This window comes from Panthera tigris, chromosome C1 (genome assembly GCF_018350195.1).
Source record: "Panthera tigris isolate Pti1 chromosome C1, P.tigris_Pti1_mat1.1, whole genome shotgun sequence".
Lineage (NCBI taxonomy): Eukaryota > Metazoa > Chordata > Mammalia > Carnivora > Felidae > Panthera > Panthera tigris.
Window position 1 is genome coordinate 47,373,322 of NC_056667.1, and position 26,993 is coordinate 47,400,314.

At 45.1% G+C, this 26,993-nt stretch overlaps 2 long non-coding RNA genes across 4 annotated transcripts in view; one reads left to right on the forward strand and one right to left on the reverse strand.

Annotated features, from left to right (window-relative positions):
• Positions 1–882: 882 nt before the first annotated feature.
• On the reverse strand, positions 883–17,359 carry LOC107180327. The gene is made up of 3 exons (XR_001511100.2): positions 17,180–17,359; positions 7,061–7,208; positions 883–1,033 (listed from the first exon to the last, which is right to left on the reverse strand). It is a non-coding gene; the product is annotated as an uncharacterized LOC107180327 (long non-coding RNA).
• The window catches only part of LOC122241131, a 37,890-nt gene continuing 14,636 nt past the window's right edge, over positions 3,740–26,993 (forward strand). For 2 of the 3 annotated variants that reach the window (XR_006221114.1, XR_006221115.1), the window contains exon 1: positions 3,740–3,884. This is a non-coding gene — a long non-coding RNA (uncharacterized LOC122241131). Of the gene's footprint in view, positions 3,885–16,116; positions 16,196–26,993 lie in introns of those variants that run through there. The other variant, XR_006221116.1, reaches the window with a different exon arrangement.

Here is a 26,993-nt window from a genome sequence, read left to right on the forward strand (position 1 = left end):
CACAGATAATGTAAGGGAGGACTTGCTCTCTGAAGTGTTTGAGAAGCACCTGGGTGGCTCAGTCAGTTAAGTGACTTCTGTTCAGGTCGTAATCTCGTGGTTTGTGAGTTTGAGCCCCGCATTGGGCTCTGTGCTGTCAGATCCTCTGTCTGCCTCTCTCACTCTGCCCTCCCCCATTCTCTCTCTCAAAAACAAATAAAAACATAAAAAAAAAAAATAAGGGTTTGAATCCATTGAAATATGTTACTTTCCATTAATTCATTCATTTGGTAATTCAAAACATGTGTATTGAGTGTCTCCTATATGCCAGGTAACATTAGAATTAGAATTAAATTAGAATTGGAAATAACTAGAAACCTTTGTCAGAATATCACTGCTCCTTATATCTAGAATTTCTTCTCCTTTTAAACAAACAAGTCTATAAAATGTTATCTCATAGGCAAAGTAGCAGCAAAAGTCTTCTTTGAATGAAGCTGGTCTTTGAGTGAAATAAACCATGAATATTTATAATAGATTAAAGGCAAGCACATAAAATAAATATAAGCAGAAAGAAATCACAATACCTTTGGGCTGAGAAGGATCTTGGTTCTTGGGTGGTTCAACTTGTTTATTCTGCTGAAGCCCAGAGATGAAAGTAACCACTCAAGGTCTCTTAATCACCTGTACTGGCTCCATTCTCACTGCCAGGGTCTTACTTCAAAGTCTCATCAATTCATTTTTTAAGTTTATTGATTTACTTTGAGAGAGTGAGCAAGAGAGGGGCAGAGAGAGAGAGAGAGAGAGAGAGAGAGAAAGGGAGAGAGAATCCCTAGCAGGCTCCGCGCTGACAGTGTGGATGTGGGGCTCGAACTCATGAAGAACTGTGAGATCATGACCTGAGCTGAAATCAAGAGTTGGATGCTTAACCAACTGAGCCACCCAGGAACCCCTATGTCTCATCAATTTTTACCTGGATTATTTCAATAGCCGCCGCCTCCTCCTTCTTCTTCTTCTTCTTCTTCTTCTTCTTCTTCTTCTTCTTCCTCTTCTTCTTCTGTTTATTTATTTATTTTGAAAGAGAGACAGAGAGGTGAGTGGGAGGGGCAGAGAGAGAGAAAGAGAGAGAGAGAGAGAGAGAGAGAGAGAGAGAGAGAGAGAGAGAGAAAGAATCCCCAGCAGGCTCTGTGTTCTCAGCATGAAGCCCAACACAAGGCTTGATCACATGAACTGTGAGATCATGACCTGAGCCGAAATCAAGAGTTGGGCGCCTGGGGCACCTGGGTGGCTCAGTTGGTTGAGCATCTGACTTCAGCTCAGGTCTGATCTCACTGTTTCTGAGTTCAAGCCCCGCATCGGGTTCTGTGCTGACAACTCAGAGACTGGAGCCCACTTCAGATTCTGTGTCTCCCTCTGTCTTTGACCATCCCCACTCACAATCTGTCTCTCTCTCTCTCTCAAAAATAAACATTAAAAAAAAAAAAAGAGTTGGGCACTTAATCGACTGAGCCACCCAGGGACTCCGTATTCCAATAGCCTTCTAACAGATTGCCCTGCCTACATGCTTGTCTCCTTCCATCCTCCACACAGCAGCACAGAGATCATTCAGAAAAGCAATTGCCTTATTTTACTTTGTTCCTCAAAACCATTCAGTGTTTCCATATTGCCTCGAGCTCTGCTTCTCGAATTGTGGTTTGTGACTGGGTCCAGACAGTGCTCAAAACCATAGGATAAACAGCATTACTCTAGAGTGTTCATTTTACTTGATGGCCAATAATTACAAATAGTATTTTACATGAAAACACTATAGATTAATATAGATCAAGATGAAAACTTTGGGTGAGTTTAAAACATTCAAAGAATTTTTCTTGTAGGAGCTGCTGTCAGAACCCATGGGAGTCCAAGTTTATCCTTTTCTGCCATTAGGGATGTTTTAGTGGGAAAAGTCTATAATGTCCTAGACCCTAGGATAAATTCCAAGTATCCTATCCTTGATTTCTCCAGGATCTATTCATTTGTGTCTTGCTACCCTGTTCTGTTTAATGGGTCCCTTGAAACTCTACTCACCAACCATCCCTCACCATTTAAAACAACAGCTATGGTAGCCTTCAGGATGCAGTCAGAATACGAAATCACTGTAGATATCTCAAACAGGAATTAATTTTACATAGGAAGTTAGATGCCTACAAAGCCGTTAGAAGATTCCAGGGAAAAAGGTTAGGAAAACCACTGCCAGTGTTCAGGGAAGCAGGATGTATAGGAATTGCAGCAAAGTGGGTGATTTTCAAGAGGATTCCTGGCTAGACAATGGCTTTTGCTTCTCTTCGGCCTTTTAAATTTTGCAAGTATGCCTCTAATCCAGACTCTGTGTTATGGACTAAACTGTGCCAACCCCTCCCATTCCCATGCAGAGGTATTAATACCCAGTATCTCAGAATGTGTGTATATTTGGAAATAGGGCCTTTAAAGAGGTAGTGAATGTAAAATAAGATCTCATGGGTGTAACAATCCAGTATGATTGTCCTTTTATAAGAAGAGATCAGGACACAGACACACAAAGGGAAGACCATGTGAAGACCCAGCGAGAAGGTGGCCATCCCACGAGCCAAGGAGAGAGGCCTCAGAAGATGCCAACTCTGCTGCTACCTTGATTTCAGACTTCCAGCTTCCAGGACTGTGAGAAAATACATTTCTGCTGTTTAAGCCACCCAGCCTGTGGTACTCTGTTATGGCAGCCAGAGCAAACTAACACAATCTGAGAGTAGGAATTTTATAAGACAGAGTTGCTAAGCTTCCAACCCCCATGTTATAAGGAGAACTTAGAAGGGCAAAAATGGTCCTGAGTTGCCAAGAGACAATCTGGCACAGCTGGCCTCTGTTGGGCACATGCTGAGAATCAGGCATGGCATGAAGCACTTTGCACATGTTATCTCAATTTAGTCCTCAGATCTACCAATTTAAAGTAATTCCTTCAGCCATGCTGTGATGTACAGGTAGGAAAAATGAGGCTCGGAGAAGTTACTTATCTACGGTCACCCAGCTGGTCTCGGGTAGTGAGACTCTGGGGCTGACCCCTGCAGACTCAGTCATGGCATGGCCTGGCTGCAAATGTGTTTTCCTCACTTGTCTACCCAGGGAACATCTGTGGGTCCTTAAGTTTATGTCACTTCCTCTGTTCCCCTTTTTTATCAGCGTCCCTATTCCCCACCCAATGCCACCCTCCTTCCTCCCCACAGAGCACACCATTTCCTCATTTATTCCCCCACAGTAGTATCACATATGGACTTCTATATTGCACCAAATAGTATCAAAGACTGGAAATGGCCAATGATGGGAGAATGAATAAGTAAACTATGGTGTATTTACTTGACATAATATTATGAAATAATAATATTATAGAAGTATATAATTATAGAAGTCAGTATATGATTGTAATGAAGCTTATAATAATTTTAACGACAGATTTGTTTTGAATAATCCTAAGAGAAAAGGCAAGATTTAGTGGGATCATATGTACTTAAAAAAATAAAATAAAATCCTAAACAGAAGGGAAAAAAAACGGAAGGAAATACTCTTAGCCATGGTTATCTTTGGGTGACTTTTTCCCACTTACTCTTGTTACTTATATTTTGCTTCAGAATTAGCTACAATGGAAATGAATTTTACATATATATATATATATATATATATATATATATATATAATGGGCTTTTGAAAAATCTGCATCCTCTACTAAAGAATGTTGCTGCCTATCCCCTTATTTTCTGCCAAGGGACACCGTTCAGAAGAATTCTCTGTGATGGGGAGAGAAAGGTCCACGGTATCACTGAAGAATTAAGAACATGGAGGCTCAAGACAGGAAGCCAAAGACCAAGAAACTTTGGGTCCTTGTTTTTCTCCCCCATAAGGTAAGTGGCAGCTCCTGAGGGCCTTCCCAGAGCAGCCTGGGCAATGTTGCTATATCTGTGGTGCCTGGGGTTGTAGGGAACTAAAGCCACTAGACCCTGCCCGAAACTGGCCCCATCTTGAATCTCCTCTAAAACCTCCCCAATAGTCTCCTAGACTTAAAATACACCTAGCAGTAATGAGGTCACACATTTGAGCCAGCCATCCCTGCTCCCTTGCCTGCAGGCAATTAAAGAGTTCGGCCAAAATGTATTCTTCTTCTGGCCATAATCCTGGTTCACCCAAAATAAGGCTTATTCTTCATATGATACCCTCTATTACTCCATGCAAATCCTCTGTAGATTTGGGTTCATGAGACCAGAAATTATGTCTGTTTGGCTGCTGGCTGTGTCTGCATGCAGCATGTGACACAGAGCAAGCACTCAGTAAACATAGAATGAATGAACAAGTGAATGAGTGAATGAATGAATATGGTCCGGGAATCTTGTCTTCTCCAGGCCAAATATCCCCAGTTCCTTCAACAGGACTCCTGTGAGGTGGTTCCTGGACCCGACTCCACTTTCTTTTGGATACCATCCAACATGGCAATGCTCTATTCAAATGTAGAATCAGCAATCCACACAGTAGTTCTAGGATGGTTTGAGTGGTGCATAAGTCACAGGAACTGTAACTTTCCTCATTTGGAATAACCTATCTTTATGATGCAGCTCAAGATCTTAATAGCTGTTGACAAAGCCACTTATTTTTTTTAAAAAATCTGGGCTAAATCATAGCCCAGATTTAAGCCCATGGTTCAAGGCCATGGTTGTAAATCCCAGCAGCACTGTGTCCCTACTTTGAACATTCAAGATACTCTGCAATGTAGTGTGAAAGACCTGGACTCTAACCATTAGAGTGATTCTAACTAATGTTGGGTACCAGGCTCACTCCAGGCTAAGCATTGTGTTAAGTGCCTCACACACATATTTGCAATTCATGCAGTAGGGGGATTGAGGCTTAGGAAGGCTAAGCAACTTGCTTAACCTTGTCTCTACCATTTAATTGCCAAGAAACCTCGAGCTGGTCCCTCAGAGTCTGTGCTTCATTTGCCTTATCTGTCAAATGAAAATAATAATACCTGCCTTTGTGTGTTATTGGAAGGATTTATTAAAAGGATGCAGTGAAAGTAACTATTAAAACATACAGATTTGCAACACATTATTATAGGGCTCTGATTTTCCAGCACACAGTCTTGAGACCTAGACTCCAATTTCCTTTCCTTGCCTGAGCATTCCAGATTGCTGTCAGTTGATGTAACAAATGTTTTCTTCCTTTCTCGAATCCTGGCCTTTTTGTAGATTAAGAGTAATTACTCCCAAATGGATACATGAAAGTCAAATTTATGCCTAACATACATCAAGCCATCCATAAATATGCATTTATATTTTATTTATTATTCTTCATTACATCTATTTCAAGTGAAAACAAACAAATCCACTCTTCCCAAGTGTTAAATGATCTCAGACCCAAAGGCATCTTTCTGCATTACTCTTCCAGCAGAGGGCACTGTTTCTCTATAAAGCCAGTGGTCTTCTTTCATACAAGATCATCGGATTTTGCAGAGGGATACAATTTCCCTGAGACCCCAGAAATAAATGCACAGCAAAGTGCTAGGAATGAAAAATAGGAAAGATGCCATTTGAATGTACTTCCCAAAGAGAATTTTTAGTTAGTGCATGAGTGCCAATGTTTGTGTTTCATATTGGGTCAGTTTCCCTCATTTAGAAATCACAGAATGTGATTAATCCTTAGAGACCATTTAGCTCACAGATCACAAAGAAATAGCACGTGGGCTAAATTCAGTCCACATTCATGTTTTTTCCCCTACATTATATTATCATCATTATTAGTATTATTATCAGACTAACATTAGTTTAAGCAGGAGATTGAATATAAAATAAAGACTTCTTAGCATTTCTTTGAAAATGAATCAGAAGCTCTCATAACCCTGAGCCCACAGGCCACCACAGTGACAATTGGCTGGAATGCAACAAATTCCACCCTTTTGGACAGGGCATATTTTTGCTCCTTCCCTATAGTCCCTACCAGCCTGTCCCGTGGGTGTACATCATCTACCTAGACCGAAAAGTACTTGAGTTTGCAACCTTCAGATTCTGGTCCAACTTCTTCATGCTACCAATGGGAAAAACAAAGCCCAGAAACACGAAGGCCCTTGCTCAAGGTCATACCACAAGGAGGTGCCAAGACCAGGCTAGATACCAGGCCTCCCAATAGGGCTTCTCAAAAATGAAGATTGGTCTTGACGCTTGCCCATGCAAGCTTCAACCCTTTCCTCCTCTCTCAGAAGGCTGGTGCTCCCCAGTAGGTAGGTGGGACCACAAGAAGGTTCCAGACAGTGTAAGATGCAAGGTGAGGCTTTGGAGGGCAAAAAGAGAGAGGGGACACTCAGTTTTGCTTCTCAGACTCCTGAAGAAATCAGGAGTGGAGGGGACAGGACTTGGAGAGCACAGAACCAAAAAGACTTAGCTCCTCAAAATGTCTGGTCTTTGTTTCCTCATCTTAAAATGGAAGCACTATTACCTTGTGTAGTTTGCATGAAAATTATTCATTCTGTGAGTAGAGCATCTGTGATCCCTTCAATTATTGACTGCCTACTAGACAGAAGTGTTAAGGGCATAGCCCTGCCTGGAATGTGGGGAGTCCTCAGTAAATGGCAACAGTTATTGAGGAGGAACAGGGGAGACAGGATCTCTGTTACTCCGTGCAGACTCTATGCCTTTGACCTCAAGCCCTCCACATTCCATTAGCTTTCTTCCTAAACCAGTGGTTCTCATCTTGGCTGCACATTAAAATTTCTCGGGGTGCTTTTGAGGCCCAGGCTGCCTCCCAGACCAAGTGAGTCAGAATCCCTAGAGATGGGATCCAGTCATCAGTGCTATGTAAAGTGGCTCGTGTCACTGCAATGTGCAGCACAGGTGAGGACCACAGTCCTAGATCCTCTCCATACCTTGCCACAGCTCCAGCCCTCTTCCTTACCTAAGAACCACCCTCGGTATGCACTTCCCTACCTCCAGTCCTGCCCCTGCCCTTGGACTCTGGGTAGATTAATTACACCCCTCCGAGCCTTCTTTTCCTCATCAGAATAACAAGAGTGTAGAGGAGACAGTTGGTAGCTTACCGGCATCCATGACCTCCTTTTCCTCTCCAAGAAGAAGGCTGATTTTGGAAGCCGACCAGCTCCAGGGGTAGGCCTGGTTGGCCTAAGGGTTATTCAATCATCCTCCTTTAACAATGATTGGTTTCAGGATGAGACTGTGGACCCACACCTGTTAGATAAGATGTGACAAGAGGCTTCTAGGAAGTGTTTTTCTTGCTCTTGAAAAAGAACAAGAAAGGCACCTTGTGTTATCTTGATTTGACACTTGAAGCTGCTGCCATCATCTTGTGACCAGCCAGAGTGCTAAGGCAGCACAGAGGCACAACATTTAAAGCTGAATTTTAGCTCGAGGGGCACCTGGGTGGCTCAGTCGATTAAGCGTCCGACTTTGGCTCAGGTCATATCTTATGGTTCATGAGTTCGAGCCTCACATCAGGCTCTGTGCTGACAGCTCAGAGCCTGGAGCCTGCTTCAGATTCGGTGTCTCCCTCTCTCTCTGCCCCTCCCCCACCCCCCTCAAAAATAAATAAACATTAAAAATTTTTAAGAAAAAGATGAATTTTAGCTGGAGTTTTTAGAAGATTAAGTTACAAGGATGGTGAGTTGAAAACTAGTATTTACTGAGTCCCTATCATGTTCCAGATTGTCTATTACATTCAGTATGATATGTGCTTGCTCATGTAATTCTTACAACTGTGGTCTGGCATGATAAAGTACTCAGCCTATGGAGTTAGATCAGTTGATTTTAATTTTAGCTCCATCTTTTAGGAAAATGGCTTAAACCCCCTAAACCTCAGTTTTCTTATCAGTGAAATGGGAATTATGGAATCTATACAGCATGGGATCATTGGAAGGATTAAATAAATGAATTAGGTAAACAAAATAATGCATGTAAATAATCTAGCGCACCATTAAGACTACAAAATCCAGGTGTTACGTTAAAAAAAAAACTCTGTAAAGAAGGTTATTACTATTATTACTGTTCCCTCCATCCACTCCTTACATATGAATAAAATGAGAACCACAAAGCCCATTGACTTGCCTAAGAATCCACAGTATGTAAGTGGCAAAGCTGAGGTTTAAACCTAAGAATTCTTACTCCTGATCTGTTGCTGGTGCCCTTCCTCTCTTCTCTGCCTACCAAGCTGGTTGAAGAAATTCCAACATTCTCCAGCAGAGAGTGGTGCCTGGGGAATTCTTCCACAAACACAGGTTTGCAAGCAAACCAGGTGAAACAGAGAAGCTGAGCCTAAGGCATGGATATGACTGAATAGCTGTGAAAGGCAAGGAGCCCTTCAGCAGGACACTTACTCGGTTTGCAAATAACAAAGGATCATAGGACCATAGACTATCAGGGTTCAAAGAATCCCTTAGAGATCAAATAACCCAACCCCATTCCATGTTAGAATTCCTAGTTGATCACCCCTTGAAATGGGGGCTTCCTACTTTCCAGAGCAGGGCAGTTTTAATTCTTAAAAAGTTCTACCATTTGTTGAGACAACATTTGCCTCCCTTGAACTTCCATCCATTGTTTTAAAATTCTCATTCTTTTGCTACATGGTAAATAGCCCTTTGGAAACATGGTGATGACAGCTCATTCACCTGAGTCTCCTTCTAACCTCCAAGCTGCCCCCTCCCCCAGCTTTCTCAACTGATCCTCTAACAGTTCCAGTTGTTTCCAGTCCCACCACCATCCGGACCCCTCTTTTGATATAAGGAAACAGAAGTGGAATCAATACTCAGGGAATAATTTTCAAACACTCAGAGCTGTTCAGCAATGGATCAGAGGTTGATTTGCAATATTAATGCTCATATGTAAATTACACCTAGAAAAACATTGGGTGAGGGGGAAACAATTACCTCATGTGGTGGGCATCTATTTTTGTTTGTTCAACGTCCATACTATCTCCTATGGGACTAGGATTAAAATTCACTTGGGTGAAGGGGCACATAGGTGGCTCAGTTGGTTGAGCATGGGACCCTTGATTTCGGCTCAGAGCATGATCTCACGGGTTATGGGATAGAGCTCTGCATTGGTCTCCCCACCAAGCATGGAGCCCGCTTGGGATTCTCCGTCTCCCTCTCTGCCTCTCCTTCCCCAAAATAAATAAATAAACATTAAAAAAATAAAATTCAGTTAAGTGAATGGTGAAAGTCCTTTGGATACAGTCTGGCTATTGGACAGTTGGCAAGGCGCCCTACTCCTCTCTAGCCATAGTGGAAACATGGCCCTTGTTGGGTTGACCAGAACTTCCCTTCCTGATTGAGCATGTGAGTGGTATGAGCCCCTGGTTGCCACAGGGGCTCTTGGACAAGCCGCTGTGTAGTTCCTGCAAAATCCCTGGAGCAGCTTACTTCCTCTTCCTGTCTTTCTAACCCTGTTTCCCCACTTTGCTTTTGAAATTTTGAATTCCCTTGTATTTGCCAAAAAAACTCCTCTCTGGTATGTGTTAACCAGATGCAGTTTCTGTTGCTTACAAGTAAAGACTCCTGCTTTACATGGTAATGAAATAAGGGGACAAATAATCTTATGGAATATTAGTTAAAAAGTCTCAAAATATAGATAAAAATAAAAATAGTATTTACTCTATATTATTATATTTTTTATATGCTATATTTATTGCGTATAATATATATGTATGATAAATATGTATTCTTTTAATTTTTTTAATCTTTTTTATGTTTATTTATTTTGAGAGAGAGAAAGAGAGCACAAGATGGGGGGGTGCAGAGACAGAGGGAGAGAGAGAAAGAAGCCCAAGCAGGTTCCACGCTGCCAACACTGAGCCCAATGTGGGGCTTGAACTCATGAACAGTGAGATCATGACCTGAGCCGAAATCAAGAGTTGGATGCTTAACTGACCCAGGCACCTCTTTTAATTTTTTTAAAATTAAGTTTTTATTGTGAGGTAACATGTGCCCATTGTAGAAAATTGGGAAAATACAGAAAATCACATATTACATATTACCTATATAAAATTATTACTTGGCTGCCCAAAGTGTGAGTCTATGCCTGAGGGCAGAATTTATGCCATTCTACATTAGCCTGGCTTCTTGGTTACCTTTTGGTCTGTTTTTATTTCACTGGGAATGTGGGCCAGTGCTTATTTTCACAGCCAAATTAATTAATGAGAAAATCCTCAGACTTTCCATTTATCACTTCCAAACACCCACTTTTGATGAGTCAGTTGCCATTTGAACAATATAGGATAATTTTCAAATTAATTAAAATGAGACAACAATACGGCCCATTTCTTACTCAAGTATCTCCAAGGGATTCTGACTTCATTAATCTTTGGACCACCACTCTCCAAGAGAGAAAGGACATTAATCACGTCTCTCCCATGGGGGGTGGGGGAGGGACGGGACCCAGAGAGCGAGTAGTTTGTCAGTTTTAGAGAAGTGCTAGGGTAATTGGGACTATCTCCAGCTACGAGTCCTTCTCATTTTTTCCCTCCCCCAGACAATCAATCAGTCATATTTATATATTTAGTGGATACCTATTATGCCCTAACTGTCTTACGAGTACATAGGGGAATGGGAAGCACAAACAACTGTGGGCTGTAGTTCCCATCTCCTTTCAGCCCAAGTAGCAAGAAACAGATGTGTAAGGAAACAGCCGCAGAGATAATACTGCGGTGTTCATTAAGTGGAAAGCAGCTGCTGTTTTCTTTTCTGAATGCAGTGTAAAGTCAACTTTCTTAGCATTTGTGCCTTTTCTCTGCTTCTGCAAGTATTTTTAGTATCTGCTATGTACCAGGCACTTTCACATAGATCTCTTCTCTTAACACTCACAACACCCCAGGGAAGGAGGCCCCCACATCTCCGGCCTGCAGATGAGGGTGTGCAGGTCCCCCAGCCGGGAAGCCCTCTCCCTCTGTCCACGCTCTTCCTGTGCGCTAGCATGGCCTAAGCTCGGGCATGCTCAGGTGTCCTGTGCCCCTTTCTCCGGCCGGCTGTGTCTCCCCCTCCTGAGCTTGAGAGTCGTACCCGGGTCGCAGCGGGCATCTCCACCTAGATGTCTTGCATGCACGTCGAACTCAGTATGCCTCAGAGCAGACCCTTCTTGTTTCATCCCCCAAGCCCATTTTGCCTCTTTCCCTTCTAAGTCCCAGCAGATGGTGTGGTCCACTGACACCCTAGTGGGAATGCTGAGAATCAGCCTTGATGCCTCTCTCTCCTGCACACCCTTCCCCCGTTCCATCAGCCATCATTTCGACTTCTTTCAACTATTTCAAAACTGTCTCTTCTCTCCATCTCCACGACTACTGTCCAGGCTTCCCCCCTTTATCTGCTACTTACTGTGCCGGCTCATCTCTTCTTCCCCAAGCCACACCCCTCTCTGACCCATCTCCTATGCTTCACAATGGGATTTTCATCAGTGCACTTATAGTCATGCTACTCGCTTGCCTAAAAATCATTCAGTGGCTCCCCAATTCCCGGGCTACAAAAGCCAAACTTCTATCTATATCATAAAGGTCCCCCAGGATCTGTTTTCAGTCCACCTCCCACCTTCTTTCTAATGCTCTATTTTTTCTGCCTGAAGACTTTCCCCCTCCCTTCACCACCTAACTCCCATTCATCTGTCAAGATCTAGCTAGGATACCATCTCCACTACAGGAAGCCTTCCCTGACCCCCAAGATGGAAAAAGTCTTGGGCCGGAGGGGAGTGAGATTAGGCATTTATTTCTCTGACACTTTCCCTGTATGGTCACCCTGGCTATGAACTTCAGCTGTCCGCCACTACACCTTTCAAAGTGATCTTCCCCATGTAACTCTTCTCTTCCAGGTTTCTTTAGCCTGGAAAGATACTCTCCCCTATTCTTTTGGACCTGGGGTGGTCACAGGACCACTGCTGCTAGTTCTGGGTCCCTTCATTGCCCCTGTGAGTCCCCTACATCCTGCCCACATGCTTGTACACAAAGGATTCCTTTGTAAGTAAACTCTCCTTGAATTATCCTAATTTGGGCATCCCACCTGTTTCCTACGGGGACCCTGTCTGATCCACCAGTATTTTGCAAATTTCAGAATCACATTTCCCCCTGTTATCATTTCAAACTACATTATCTTCATTTGTGATTGATCTTTTATTGACCTTGGTTTGTAACTCTTTTGGCTTAAAGCTGGGGGCAAAACAGCTTTTCTATCCTATTTGTTGAGAGAGCAAAAAAGCTCTAAAAATTCACAACTTTTATTTCCAGTATACAGATCTTATCACAGAAATTGCACCAAACCATCTCTCTCTCTCTCTCTCTCTCTCTCTCTCTCTCTCTCTCTCTCTCTTCCTGTTAGACTATGAGCTCCTTCCTCAAGGCACAGCTCTGTGTCAGAATAGAGTAGAAACTCACTAAATAGTCCATTAATGAATAAACCACTAGTAAGCACTTAATAAATATTCGTAGAGGACATGAATTGGGAAAGAATTTGAGCCCCAAATTTGAAAGCCTCAGGGACTGCAGTTGTTAATAAGTGAGACCCCTTTTCTCTTTTGTCCCCACGCCAGGATACTGGAATGTTATTTTGCCAGACTTGGGAATTTCCTGAAAGGAGTTAAAAATATCTCTCCTACCCAGAGCACCTTAGGAACGCATCCTCTGAGAAAGCACGCTGCTGGAGTAGAACCACTAACCAGGCTCTCACCCCCATCTTCTCTCCCACCCCCGTCCCTGCACCCCTTCGGATTTGACAACTCTGTAGGAAACCAATTTGCTGTTAATCACAAGGGAGTTTTATTTACTCTGTTGAAAGAATTGAAAAGCAGTCATTTTTATTAGTGCCACAGCTGGTTCTTCCATCATGGAAGAAATACAATTATGCGTCTTCCTATGGCTGAATGCAGACGGCTACAACCTCATTATTCATTCTGGTAGGAAGCAGGCCTTTATAATGAGCAGGGGGAAAAAATGCACTGACCCCTCATTTATAAAGGGAACAAATCTTAGTTTCTGGAATGACATCGCCACTGCCACCATAGAAAGAAAGGCTTTTTATTTTTTTGGTTACATAATAGGGAGCGATAGCTTTAGAGGCCCGGCTGAGGCAGTCATTATGGCAGAGTGGAAAGAGTGTAGACTTTGGCCTTGGGCCAGCCTGGGTTCAAACCTCAGATCTGCTTCTTATCAGCTCCGGATAGAGGGCGTGTTAATTCTTCCAAGCCTCCATTTTCTTATCTGTAAATTGGAAATACGGGTATCCCTTGCTTTCCCAAAGTTCGTGTTGTGCCACTTTGCTTTCGTGAAAGACCTTACATGAGTACTCGTTTTTTGCTAACCGAAAAAAACCGGAAGGGGAGTTTGTCGCTTCTGGGAATAAAAGCAAAAAAGCAAAAAAAAAAAAAGCAATCAGCGTTTGTTTTGCAGCGTGCACCTGGCACGGCCCGTGGCACCGCCAGGCACCTTCCCAGGCACCTCAGCGGCAAGCCGCCCGAGCTGTGAACGGTGCCTGTGAGCACTGTGAACTGGGGAAACTGCAGTAACTGGGCATCCTCCCAGGGTGGTAGTGAGGATTGGAGGTTAAATTCATGCACACGGAGCACAGCTCCCATCACGACACGATCTGGCCCCTGCTTACCTCTCCAGCTGTGTCTCCCGCCCCCCAAAGCTGCCATCTCTGCTGCAGCCATACCGAACTATTAATAGGTCCCCAGAACCTGCCGTGTTTGTCCATGCTTTCTCTGACTTTGCACATGTGTCCTGCCTGCCTGGGTCACATGCCCTCACTTTGCTTGTTCATCCGGCCAAGTTCTTTCCTTAAAAGTGACGGTTCCTCTGTGAAGCTTGTGCCTCAGTTCCTCCCCTAGACGGACACAGCACCCCACTCTGTTCCCATCACCCTTTGTAGGCACCCCGCTGTCACCCACGGCGACGGACTCGTCTGCTTACGTGTTTGTTGCAAGTACCAGTCTGTGAGCTCCTTAAAGAGCAAGACCCACGGGCTTTCCCTCCGGGATGCCCGTGCTGGCACAGCGCCCACCAGAACTGGTGGTCCCTAAGTGATTTACTGAACACATGAAGGCGTCAGTACAGCACTTACCGCCTTGCATGGATGTGGCCGGCTCTGTTGAGTGGTTACGTTTATAGCATGTTTAACCTTCCCCACTTGCCTGCTTCCACCATAGAAACACCCCAGCCGTTAGGGAATTTAGGAGAGCCCTGTCGCCCAGTTTCAGCCAAAGAGAAAATGGAAGAAGTCTTTGGGGGGATACTTGTTTTTGTTCTTAGATGCCCTACCTAGATCTTGGTATAGCTTATTCAACTCTAAAAGCTGATTTGCCATTCCGTGGCCTCATCCCTTGAGATGATGAGCAAAGAATGGCCTTTGGAATCAGACAAATGAGTTGGATCTCCATTACTCTGTTTCCCACAAGCAACCTGACATGATGGTTCTGAATACTCGCCTGGGAGGGAGGCAGACAGCCTGGGTTCCAGTGCTTTCCAAAAAAAAATTTTTTTTAATGTTTATTTATTTTTGAGACAGAGAGAGACAGAGCATGAACAGGGGAGGGTCAGAGAGAGAGGGAGACACAGAATCCGAAACAGGCTCCAGGCTCTGAGCTGTCAGCACAGAGCCCGATGGGGGGCTCGAACTCACGGACCGCGAGATCATGACCTGAGCCGAAGTCGGACGCTTAACCGACTGAGCCACCCAGGCGCCCCTCCAGTGCTTTTCAAAGGTGTTTGTCCTTGGGCAAATAATCTAATTATCCAGTTTCTTCATCTGTGAGGTCAGGAGAGTAACAGCACCTACCTCATGGGGTTCAATAGGTTAATGAATAGAAAGTACTTAGAATAAAGACTGACACAGACTTAGGACTGTATTGGTGTCAGCACTATTTCTTTTTATTAATAATACTGGTTGTGCAGCCTTAGGCAATTTCACACGCTTTCTGAGATTTGGTGTGCTCATCTATAAAATGGGGGTTTGGGAAGTGTCTGCCTTGCAGGTTGTGGTGAGGATGGCAGTTCAGGTGTGTGGAGCACGGGGGGCAGCACCTGGCACGAGGCCACAGCTGCGCCAGGAGGGAAAAAAGACAGCCCTGAACTCTGGGAGCCGGCCTGTCTGCGAGTGTCTGAGCACACTGGCATTCTTACCTTTGCTCCTCATCACCCTCCTCCCTTCCTGCCACAAAAGACAGAGAGGTCCCTCCTCCCGAGTGAGGCTAACTGCTGTCCCTGAACTCCAGGCCCCCTCCCCTCTCACTTTCTCAGAGACCTTCTGCTATTCTGCTATTGATCTGGCCCCTGTTCCCTTTTTTTTTTTTTTTTTTTTTTTTTTTTTAGTTTATGTATTTATTTTGAAAGAGACAGAGACAGTGTGAGGGGGGCAGGGGTAGAGAGAGAGGGAGAGAGAAGGAATCTCAAGCAGGCTCCACAGCTGGCAGTGCGGCTCGAACTCATGAACCTTGAGATCATGACCTGAGCCAAAAGCAAGAGTTGGTTGCTTAACCAACTGAGCCACCCAGGTGCCACCAGCCCCTCTCCTTTTAGCCTTTTCTTTCCACTGGCTTCTCCCCAGAAGCATTTAAATGGGCTTCAATCACTTCCTTAGAGCAAGCTTGACTACACACACACACACACACACACACACACACACACACACACACAGCTTAAATCCCAGCTCTCCCCCCAGTGCTTTTCTTCTCTTTCCATCTTCCCCTAGGCAAACTCCTTGCAGTATTTGTCTGCACAACCTGTCTCTACTTCCTCAACCCCCACTCACTCCTCCCGTTGGTGCAGCCTTTAACAAGCAGGGTGACAAGCTGGAGTCTAGAGGAAGCAAGGTCAAAGACACAAGGGAGTTGTTTCCATCCTGAAAAGGGGACCTAGAGAGAGGGTAGAGAGGGAAGAGGATGTGATAGAAGCTCTGGTCAACCAAGAATGGAATTGCCCTGGCCCCTGCTGGCCCTCACCACCTCGCGTGCAATCCAGGCTCATGCATGTTGGGGGAGCCCACGGCAATCCAGGCTCATGACACGTAGGGTTCAGCTGCCTCTCACACGTTATGTGCCCTCTACCTGGTGGGCCTGACTTCTAATCAAGCCTGGCCCACCCAGGACTAGTTTCTCTGTCACCTTCCAGCTGACAGCCTTCCTTGCCCATGGCTCAGTGAAGTCTAAGCAGTGCCGAGAAGAGAAGGAGGCTGAGAAAGTAAAAACGTGTAAGTGGAAGCAAGTTCTAATATTTTTCCTGTGTGTTTTCTTTCTGCTGTTTCGTAATCATCCATAATCATAAGAGGCCAGGGGCAGGCGCCACCGACCTTATTCTAATGTGCCCCCCACCCCGCCCCCCGCCCAGGGAAATCATACAAGAACATGCGGAATCGTCCGGCTGGTGTTTGTGAAGCAGACACAAGGCTCTCCCACATGCCAAAGCTCAGTGGAATTTCTTAGCAAAGATAGGAGTTCAGGGCCCTTGCCAGCCCTATTTACAGACAGGGAGACTGAGGTTCACAGAGGATCAGAGTGAGCGGCAGCAGCTACCATTTGCAGGGCCCGGCCTGGCTGAGCATTTTGAGGATATTATCTCATTTAGTTGTCAGAGACACAGCCTCTTACACAGGTGTTATGCCGCCGCTCACAGAGGAAAAGCCTAGAATTTGGTAGAGATAAGGCTGGCTCATGCTACTTCTAAGACGGGTGAACTTGGGTGACCCTCTTAAACTCTCTGGGCTTCAGTTTATTATCTATAAAATGTCAGGGCTAGATTGAACGGGCTGGAAGGAGCGTTCCAAATTGAACTTTCTTTGGCCTCATAATTGCCAGGCATCTCCTCAGCAGGCCCAACCTTTAGTCAGCTCTCTATAAGAGAGCAACAGAAAACAAGTTATGATCAGATAGCAGACCCAGATCCAGTGTCGGCAGCAGCATTTATGAGCTGTGTGGCCCTGAGAAGTTCACGGACCTTTCTGAGCCTCAGTTCCCTCATCCGTAAAAGTGGGTGCTCCCCGGATTGTCGGGAAGGTAAAGCAGGGTAGAGCGTGTGAAGTTACTTGACACATAGCAGGTGTTCAATAAATGGCAGTGATTATTATTTGCTGATTTTTTTTTTCCCAATCCGTTGCACAATAAAGTGACAAACGGAAGACCCTAGAAATGTTTACGGGCTTCAGATATGGGATTTGTGAGAACTGCAAAGTATTTACCTTAGCTCACTGCGCTCTTGTGCTCCTGTTAAAATACGCCGCTCGGTCCAGTTTTCCAGTGTCCTGAACAATTGCACACATAAGCTTGGTGAAGGTAGGCGGAATCAGGGTGTGTTTTCAGCAATAAGTGAGGCGAGGCGCTGAGCGGGCGGTTTTGAGCAGGAGGCCCGGGGAGTGACAGCAGAGGGGGAGCAGTGCCGAAACGATAATATTAGAGTACACAGAATAATTCACAGCTGCCAGGTCACGCAACTTGAGAAGTGCTTCAGAACAGTCAACCCTTCCATGTTGTTGCTAAGAGACGGGGAGGTGGGGAGGTAATCAGGCCTCCTAATGAGAGAGAGGGGAAAAAATGAACGGAGACGAACTTCAGATTTTGGAAATGATTGTATGGACTCCTAGTCACTGACTGCTGGTGACTTTGAAGATATTTAGCTTGTAAAAGAAGCATGTGTTGAGTTCCTACTGTGTACCATATGTAGCTGCAGGCCCCAGAGAGACCACAGGAGACAAAGTCTCAGATCTCATGGAATTTCTAGTGGGGTCAGCCGTCTTTACAGCTGAGGGGACGCTGGAGGTCCTGAGAGGGCAGTGATCTGTCTGAGGCCCCAAGGCAACCAATTGGCAAAGCTGATCCTAGAATCTGGGCCTCCTAAGTCCCATACCAGGACGTTTTCCAACCACCATGTTTCACAAAAGAGATTCATCTGTAGCAGATTTTAAGCTGAGACTTGGTACTTCGGCGAGATAAATAAAGGTCCTTAACCAGAGAAATTTATGGAAAGCAGTGCAAAAAAAAAAAAAAAAAATGATTTCTCTAATTTCAAACGTTTCACTGAGAAATTTTATATTTACTGAGTCCCTGTCCTGTAGTATTATACCTAGCTGAATGAGACTACAGAGTGACTGCAGGTGGCAGGATAAAACGAGGGGGATGATTTGGGTATCTCATCACTGCCGAAAATTAGCAAGACACAGAAGACCAGAGGTCTGGGTCCAGAACCAGTTTCTGTCCCTTCTGACCCAGGCCTTTCACTTCTCTGGGCCTCAGTTTTCCCACCTGTAAAATGATCTTGAAATTCCACTTCAGCTCTAACTTTTATAATCAATCACCCAATAGTGCCGTGTAGGCCTGGGGGACCCTAAATGTAACTTCAGAAAGAAGCCATGGTTTAAGGATGGAGCCTTGAGCGTTAAACATCCCTGGGCTGCCATAGTCCTGCAGGAGGGTACCATCATGGTGTGTGTTCCCCTATGCCCAACAGATGGTCATCAGTGTCCATACCTCCCAAAATGTTTGTGCTTCTGGGGAGCAAGGATTGTGTCCCTCTCACCTCTGCATCTCCCGCCAGTACCTAGCAACTACCTGGCAGTGGTAGGCATTTCATATATCTACAGAAGGGCCTTTAACTGAGAAAAGGCAGGTTCAGAAAGGTATGTCAAAGAAAGCTGCCAAAAAGGAGTGGTTCAAAAAGTTGCCATGATAGAGACTTGGGCTTACAGCATAGCTAGTATGTGGCAGAGCTCCAGTTAAAGCCCAGGACTGCCTGGATCCCAAGCCTGTGTTGTTAGCCCCCTCATCAGCCTTCCACCCATTTGCCCATTTATTCAAGATGGCGGCATCAGCATTTCTTGAGGTTAAGGTAAAGACTGTGCCTAGACAAGAGAGGGCATGAAGCACACTCATTTTAGTCAACCCTTCTTCGGAGTCTGGCTCAGCTGTCACCTTCCCTATAATTTTCCCCAGCCGTCTGGGCAGAATTAGTTGTTCTTGTTTCTGTGTTCCTACCGCTGTACCTTTTTCTCCCTGTGACGCCCATCAATCTCACTACAGTGTGACTACCTTTGGAGGCCTTTCTTCTCCACCAGATCATGACTACTTTGATGGCAGGGACTGGGTCTTACTTATCCCTCTGCCCCCATGCTTGTTACTGAGTAGTCAATACATGTTTACAGAGTGAAGGTATAAATAAATAACAAATGAATGAATGAGGAAACTATATTTCTTAGGGTCAATAAGGGAAATGGGCACCAAAGAGCCTCCCCTGAACAACTTCTTAGAACAATCACAGAGTTGAACATTATGGGGATGGAGGTTATCGGGGACTTGCTCAAGGTCACATAGTTAGAAAGCATCACATCTAGGACTCCTACCCTCTTTCTCTTTTGTTCCTCCATTCAACACCTCATAAGGGTCTCTGGCTCTAAGCCATGTGGTTTTCAATAAAAATCTGTCAGAAAGAAATGGATTTAAAAAATAAAAAAAATTAATGTTTATTATTTTGAGAGAGAGCGAGAGAGAGCATGCGTGTGTGGGAGGGGCAGAGAGAGAGGGAGGCACAGAACCCGAAGCAGGCTCCAGGCTCTGAGCTGTCAGCACAGAGCTCGAAGCAGGGCTCGAACTCACGAACTGTGAGATCATGACCTGAGCCGAAGTCGGACGCTTAACCAGCTAAGCCACCCAGGTGCCCCAAGGAAGTGAATCGTTAAGTAGCTAAGAGTGTGGAAGTCTGACAGATGTGGGTTAAAATGCCGCTGGACCACTGACTACTGCCATGATCTGTGGCAACTTAACCCCTCTGAAGTTCAGTCTGTGTAAAGGGCAACACCTCCCACGTCCCCCTTGCTGGCTATTTCTATGGGGTTCCCTGGAAGGCATCATGATTAACCCCAACTGGAGGTGGGATGGGAGTTTCTGACACACTGAGTCTCTCATTGTCCTGCCTGATCTGCTTTCGGAGCAATGGGTTCCTTTCCTTGCTTCCTTTCCCCTTTTGAAGCGCCACTTTGGCCTAGCTAACACGTAGCATGGCTTGTGTTCTCAGTCTCCGCCATAGCCATGGCATGTGCTTTCCAGCCCACCAAATAGACAACAAGCCCGTTGACCAGAGCGGGCACTTTGTGCTGGCTAGTGATTCTGCTCTTTGCGCTGCCGCAGCCCGAGGGAAGGCTGGGTCCTTACTGCTTTCCAGGTGCACGATTGCTGCCTTCCAGCGCCACGGACCTTTCTCGGGGCTGGCAAGGATCTCAGCCAACAGAGCCGGCACGGGGAAGTGGCTTCCGGTGTGAGCCTGCTGTGAGTCACAGACATCACGGATACGCTGGAGAGAGAGAGCCAGCGGATGCCGTCAGAAGATGCCCCTCCGAGCCTCCGGCTGTTTGGCGGCCTGGAGAAAAGCCAGGGGCGATGGGGCCTGAGAGGCAGCACCTCTGTTTTCCGAAGAGGAAGCTGTGTAGTGCTGTGCGCTCCGCCACGTGCACGCTGGCTGCCTCCAGGCCTGAATGCCCCCCTCATTACTCACCGGAAGCGAGTTTGAACACTTCACACAGGAAGATGATTCGCTCCTCCGACGAGAGGCGGAAAGCCTTTCTGAGGAAATGGTTTGAAGTGTTTAAACAGTCTATTTCTTAGTCTGCTTTTCCTCGACTGAAGCCCTAGGTTTGAATGGGAGCCTTTATGTGCAAACTGCCCCAGTTGTGGCGGCCTTTGAACACCTTGGAGGGAATTTCAATTTGTGCTTCCCGCCCGTTCCTATACTTCACCTGCAGTTCCGGCCCCCCGCAATGCTTCTGCGGCATTGGTGTGGGGAGGGCAGGCTTGTCAGAGCAGTGGGGGATACCACAATGAGCGTGTTGCTCTTACACTTGGAAATGAACAAACGTCGTAAAAAAAAAAATAATAATAACAGTGCACAGTTGTCATGGGTCAGGTTTGAGCACAAGGCATGGTGGGTCCCTCACATACCTGCCTGAGCGGTAGGACAAGAGTGGGAGAAGGCGGGATGGAGGACTGACCTCTTGACCCCTTCCAAGTCAGCTTCGGAGCAGGTCGACTCCAGAGACCCAGGGCAGCAACCGAGAGGCTGGGTTAGTTTGCTTCTCATTCTCAAAGGTAGACGTGCCTGGAGTGGGAACTCCTGTTTGTATTCTCTGGAACCAAGCTGGGATTTGTCCTCTTTGGGGGAGATCTGTCTCACCAGCGGGAACAGACTCCAGAACCAGCCACCAGGGGAGGGAGCTCAGAAAAGTCAGGCATGCTTCCAGGCTATCAACCAATAGGCTGGGACAACAGGAGGCTCTAGACTTGGGGAAGGGACACTTAGAAACTAGGCTTATGTGCCTGGGAAACACGGCATGGCATCATGGGGAGTGCCTGACTTCGGACTTGGAGAGCTGTAGATCTGAATCCCAGTTTTGGTACCTACTAGCTGTGTGATCTTGGGTAGGTCACTTCACTTCTTGGGGGCATCTGCGAAATTATTCTTAGAGAAGGGGCATAATGACCAAGATCATAGTCAGGCAGACTTGGGTGCAAGGCTCTGGCCTATAACCATAAATTACTTAACTTCTGTACTTGAATCGTCCCTAAACCTCTATTTCCCCATCTGTACGTAAGATGTGAGAGTACTTACCTCATAGATCTGCGAGGATTCGTTGAGATAATGCAGGTCAAAGAAATACTTAGCATTAGGCTCAAACACAGACAGCCCTCCGTAAATGTCAGCTATTATGGATGTCGGGTCCCGGTCTGTCTGGCAGTGAAGGTGTAGGTTATGTGGCATGTGTCTGGGCAATGATGGCAGTTTAAGGGGGCACTCTACGGTTTCCCATAGTTTTCCAGTCAACTGGATCTTGGTGTCCTGCACTAGGCTGGGAGCTGCTTGGTCCTGGCTAAGTTAGCAGATTCCTCATCCGGCAACCTCTTCTAAGCCCTGCTGGATGGGTAAATGAGGTGACTTGGAGGTAAACTTTGCCGGCTAAGCTTGTTTAAAGTACTGAGATCTGTGAACTAGGGAGGGCAGGGCTGAGGCTCACAGCTTTACAGCTCAGAGAGTGTTTCCCCAAACAACTTCTCCTTTAGTTTGATCCCTACTGCATGCATCCTGCAGGAGGAATCAGAGGTCCTGAGAGGTTCCCCGCATGGGAGTCAGTGCTGGTGCAGATAATGTCACGCTGTATCCATGCAGCCACAATGCCGTGCTGCCCTCCCCTACCCACTAATCACAGGCTTCTGCTCTATAGGCTCAGTGCTGGGCTGAAGAGGGGGGAGGCACAGCACCCGGCCCTGTTCCTGCCCTTGCATGGGTGGTAATAATAATTCTGGTAGGTAATAATAGCTACTATTTATTGAGCACCCGCTAAGGGTGCGAAGTGCTTTACATAGGCGATCTTCTTTTTCCCACAGAGAAACGCTGTGAATAGGATTTCTTGAGTCTATTTTACAGATGAGGAAAGGAAGGTTTAGTGAGGTGTCCAAGGACACGCACAGCCAGAGGAAGAGCTGGGATTGAAGCCCCTTTAGCTACATCTTTTCATTCTTTATGCCATGTCACTTCCCTTTCTTCTTTGCTTTATTCTGCAGTTAGCTTAAGCCTAATTATGTGCAAAAAAAAAAAAAAATTACATGCACAACAACAACTGTGAATTGTGCACAATAGGATACTGGTATTAATTTCTGATCCCTCTCTCACTAAGCTACTGATGAACCTCTCAGTGGTCAGGTGTGACTCATGAAATTGTTCCTGTTCTAGTTTGATTGGAATGTCTACCTCTATAGTTACATAAAGACTCTAATGACCAGTGTGGACCATGGTAAAAAAAAAAAACAAAAAAAAAACAGTTCCCCCTTTCTAAAAGCTACTGTAGCCAGGATCCATTCTCTTGCTCATCACACCCTCGCCTTTTTTGAATAGCTGTTTATGTTCTTTGCCAGTTTTTCTACTGAGTTATAAGAACCCTTTATATTTTAAGAAAACTAGTCCTGTTTATTTGTATACATATTGGAAATATTTTCCCCCCACTTAGTCAATGGTCCATTGGCTGCATATATAGTGTTTGGGGAGCCAGGCAATAGTTTTGTATTATTTTTCGAAAAGCTTTCTCACGTAAAGAGAAAAAGTAAATTATTTATGTATCCAAATCTTATGAGCAGTTTACTTTATTCTCTTCCACTGATTTGTCAGTCTATTATTTCTCAATTTTAAATTGTTATAATATTTACAGATTTATAATGTGTTTTAATATCTGGTAATTCATGTCTACCTTCATTGCCCCTTTTCAAAAAGCTTTTCCCAGCTTCTCTTGCATATTTATTTTTTCTTTGAAAAGTTGTACAAATGACTCACCCCTGTTATAGAAAAATGAGAAGTACAGATAAATATAAAAAGAAAAGAAAAGAAAAAATGAACAATAATACCATCCAAAGGTTACTTATATTAATTTCTTGGAATACCTCATTCCAATCTCTTCGTATGTGTGAACACACACACACAGGTCTTTTCTAACACAATTCAGGTCATGCTATTCTAGGAGATTTATTACTAAAATAAGTATACCCATCGCTTAATTAGTATGCCTGTTGCCTAATATGCCATGTTTTATTTAACCTTTCCTCATGTGGAGCGTGCAAATTATTTCTAATTTTTCACTCAAGCGATTTATACTTATTTCTGTCTTGGTGTGAATGAATCCTTTGCACGTTCCTCTGGCAAGTTGACCAACATCTGGTCTAAGATCTTCACTAGCATCTTGATGTTAAGTTCGGGATGTGCTTATCAGCTAATCAATATCTGCCCAGAGACTTCTTCCCCCTTGAAAACGCCATTCCGAATCACTGAGCGCAAAGGAGGCAGACACTCATTGTGGAGGAAGTTGGCATTGTGGTTAAGAGCATGAGTTTTGGAATCAGACGGAACCATGTGATTTGGAGAAGTTGCCTAAATTCTGCGTCTGTTTCCTCATCCGTAGAATGTGAACACAGAGAGCTACGAGGAGCGTTATAGTGGGGATTAAATATGATTGTCCAATACAGTGCTTAGTGTTATGCCAGCACATAATAAGACGTTCAATGAATGCTATCTACACAGCCTTCTACCTCCTCCAACTACTCACCCACGGCTACCCTCCGTCATCCTTATGAATTGTGCTGCGTGACAGCTGGATGGAGCTGCTGAAGACTGAGTTATCTTCAGCAGCCTTGCTACGCAGAGTGTGGTCCAAAACTAGGAGTATTTGCATCACCTGAGAATCTGCAGAATTTCAGGCCCTCCCAAGACCTATTCAATCAGAATCTGCACTTTTAAAAGATTTCCAGGTGATCTGTATGCACAGTAAATACCTTTGCAGAGGTATTGGTCTCTTATTCAGGATGCTAGTGGGGTTGTATGGGAGGCCTGGGGGCACAGGAACACGTGACATCTCTGCTCTGGAATTCTCTAGTCTGGAATTTGCACTCTCTTGGCCTCAGACCCATCGCTCGGTAGCAGTGTGCTCTTCACAAATCTCCAGTGACCTTTACCACTCTGGTGTGGTGGGAGAATCTCCATCTTCAGATTCAGACAGACAGGGGTTTCGACCCCGGCTTTGTTATCTGGAAGATCTAGCAGACAGTAGACACTGAAACAAATTATTTCAGCTTTCTGAGCTCAGTTTCCTCACCTATGAAATGTGGGCAATGCATCTTTCCTGAGGTGTTATTGAGATAACCAGTGATAAAGTATTTAAAAAGCCTTTCACATCCCAGGAGATCCAATAAGTATTTCAACTCTGAAGACTTCCAAAGCTTAGTGTGCATTTCAACTCCATGACCCACCTGGCTGCTCCCTTCCTCTCCTAGGACTTAAGTTTTGCCATTTGTAAAATGGGCATTTAGGTCAAATAACCTCTAAGGTCTCCTCCGCCCTAAAACTCAGCAACTCTTAGGGATAGTTCAGTACACATATTTGAATCCTAAGGGTAGCTCATGGTTAGAGAAGAGTTGAGACTCCCACCGTCCTGACACATTACCTAAATTGTCTTTCAACCAGAGACCTAATGAGAGGGGTAGATTTTATATGTATTAACGCATGTTTTCAATTGATACAAACAAGAAACTCAAGGAAAGTGTTGGTAGTTATTAAATAGCATATACCTAGATGGCATAGATTATGGAATAGTTATTAAATAGCATATACCTAGAGGGCATATACCTAGATGATTTTAAGGTGGGTACTGAGATCCCCCAAGCTGGATTTTGAACCTCTGGCATGCGTGGGGCACGTATCTGGTACTGGAAGTTCTCTGATTTGAACTAGAAAGCTGTTGATATCATCCAGACTGAAAATGCTTAACTGGGCAGAGGGATACAAAAACCTGGCTCCCCACAATGGAGCCTTAATAAATGATAAAGAATTAATTAATTTAAAGTACTTGAAAGAATCCTAAGTAATCATCTCCCTCAGCTTTTTTTGAAGAGAATATAGTATCAGGAAAGTCAGAAATACACTCAAACTAACAGTCTGTATCCCTAAGAGAGAGAGAGAGAGAGAGAGAGAGAGAGAGAGAGGGCTAAGCAGGCATGATTTATCATCCATTTCTGCATTTGCTCCTTTGCCAAACCTTATTTGAACACGATAGACACTGTGCTAGGTGTTGAGGAATGGAAGATCAGAGTAGGATTCAATTGGGCAATTACAAAGTGCTCTATGAGATGAGACATATACCCGGATTTTTTTGGAGGGGGCACCCAGATCCCCAAATAACTCAACACAAGATCAAAACTATCACCAAAGAAGGAATGACGAAATGCTTTGAATCTGTACAGGACAGAGAGATTACTTCTGAGTCTTTCTAGCAGGTGTAGCATCTAATCTGCACCTTGAATGATGGGATTTTATTCACTGGTTCAACAAACATTTGCCAGGAACCCGTTAAGCACAATGCCTCATAGAAGATGCCTTCGGAGTTGGCCAGTTACGGAGGAGTGGTTTGCCAATTGTTATTTTCTATGATTTGTTCTTCTTTCTTTTATGCCCCCAGTTTGGGGATGTTAAACTAGTAGGTCACTTGGGGGGCTTTCAAAAGTGATCATTGCTAAATGGTGGCTTCCCCAAGTCAGACAAACCTGCATTCATTGGACACATACTTATCTGGTAGATACTCTGTGCCTAACACCATGCTGAGGGGCCAGGAATATGGCAATGAGCTCAGGGACCATGTGATGCCTGGTGCTTTTCCAACTTGGGTGGGCACAGCCCTGAATCAGGATATATGGCTTGACAAGCAGAGCACAGATTGACTTTTAGCTCCTGCCTTCCCCACTTAGCCGGATGGAGGGAGAGAAACAGTGTCACACGATCTCACAGATACGTACAGAACGGTAACTCTGATGAGTGCCACACAGGAAAGAAGGCCCTTCCTTGTCTTGAGGGACTTATACGGGCAGCTGGCCACTCAGGGGGATCGGGGAAGGCCTTGCTGAGGTGCAGTGCTTGACCTTGGACGCACTTGAAGTGTGACTAGGAGTTAATAGGCAAAGAGGGAGGGACCAGTGCTCCAGGTAGAGAGAAGAGTGTGTGCCTGTGCTACTTTTCCTGAGGAGCTGGGGAGGGGGAAAGAGCTAAAAGGAAGACAGTGTGAGATGAATCTGGAAGCACAGGGAGGGGACTAAATCAGTAGTATGGTGAGTAGAACGTGGGAGGGGAAGGTGAGAAAATGGTGAAGATACTGCCTAGGTTCCTCTCTGCCATGTGTAATTGGATGAATGGAGTACTATATTTGGCCTCATCCCAGGGCTGCCACATACAGTTGTGTAAGTTGTGCACTGCACAGGGCATCTGGCTGAGTGGGGAAGGCAGGAGCTAAAAGGCAATCTGTGCACTGCTTGTCAAGTCATACATCCTGATTCAGGGCTATGCCCACCCGAGTTGGAGAAGCACCTTCTGATAATTTGCAAAAAGGAACCATCCAGTTGGCTAGATAAAAAAGGAATTAGGCCTTTTAACTCAGGACCCCAGGAATCCAGGCAAGCCCACATGGGGTGCCAGAAGTGGGGGCG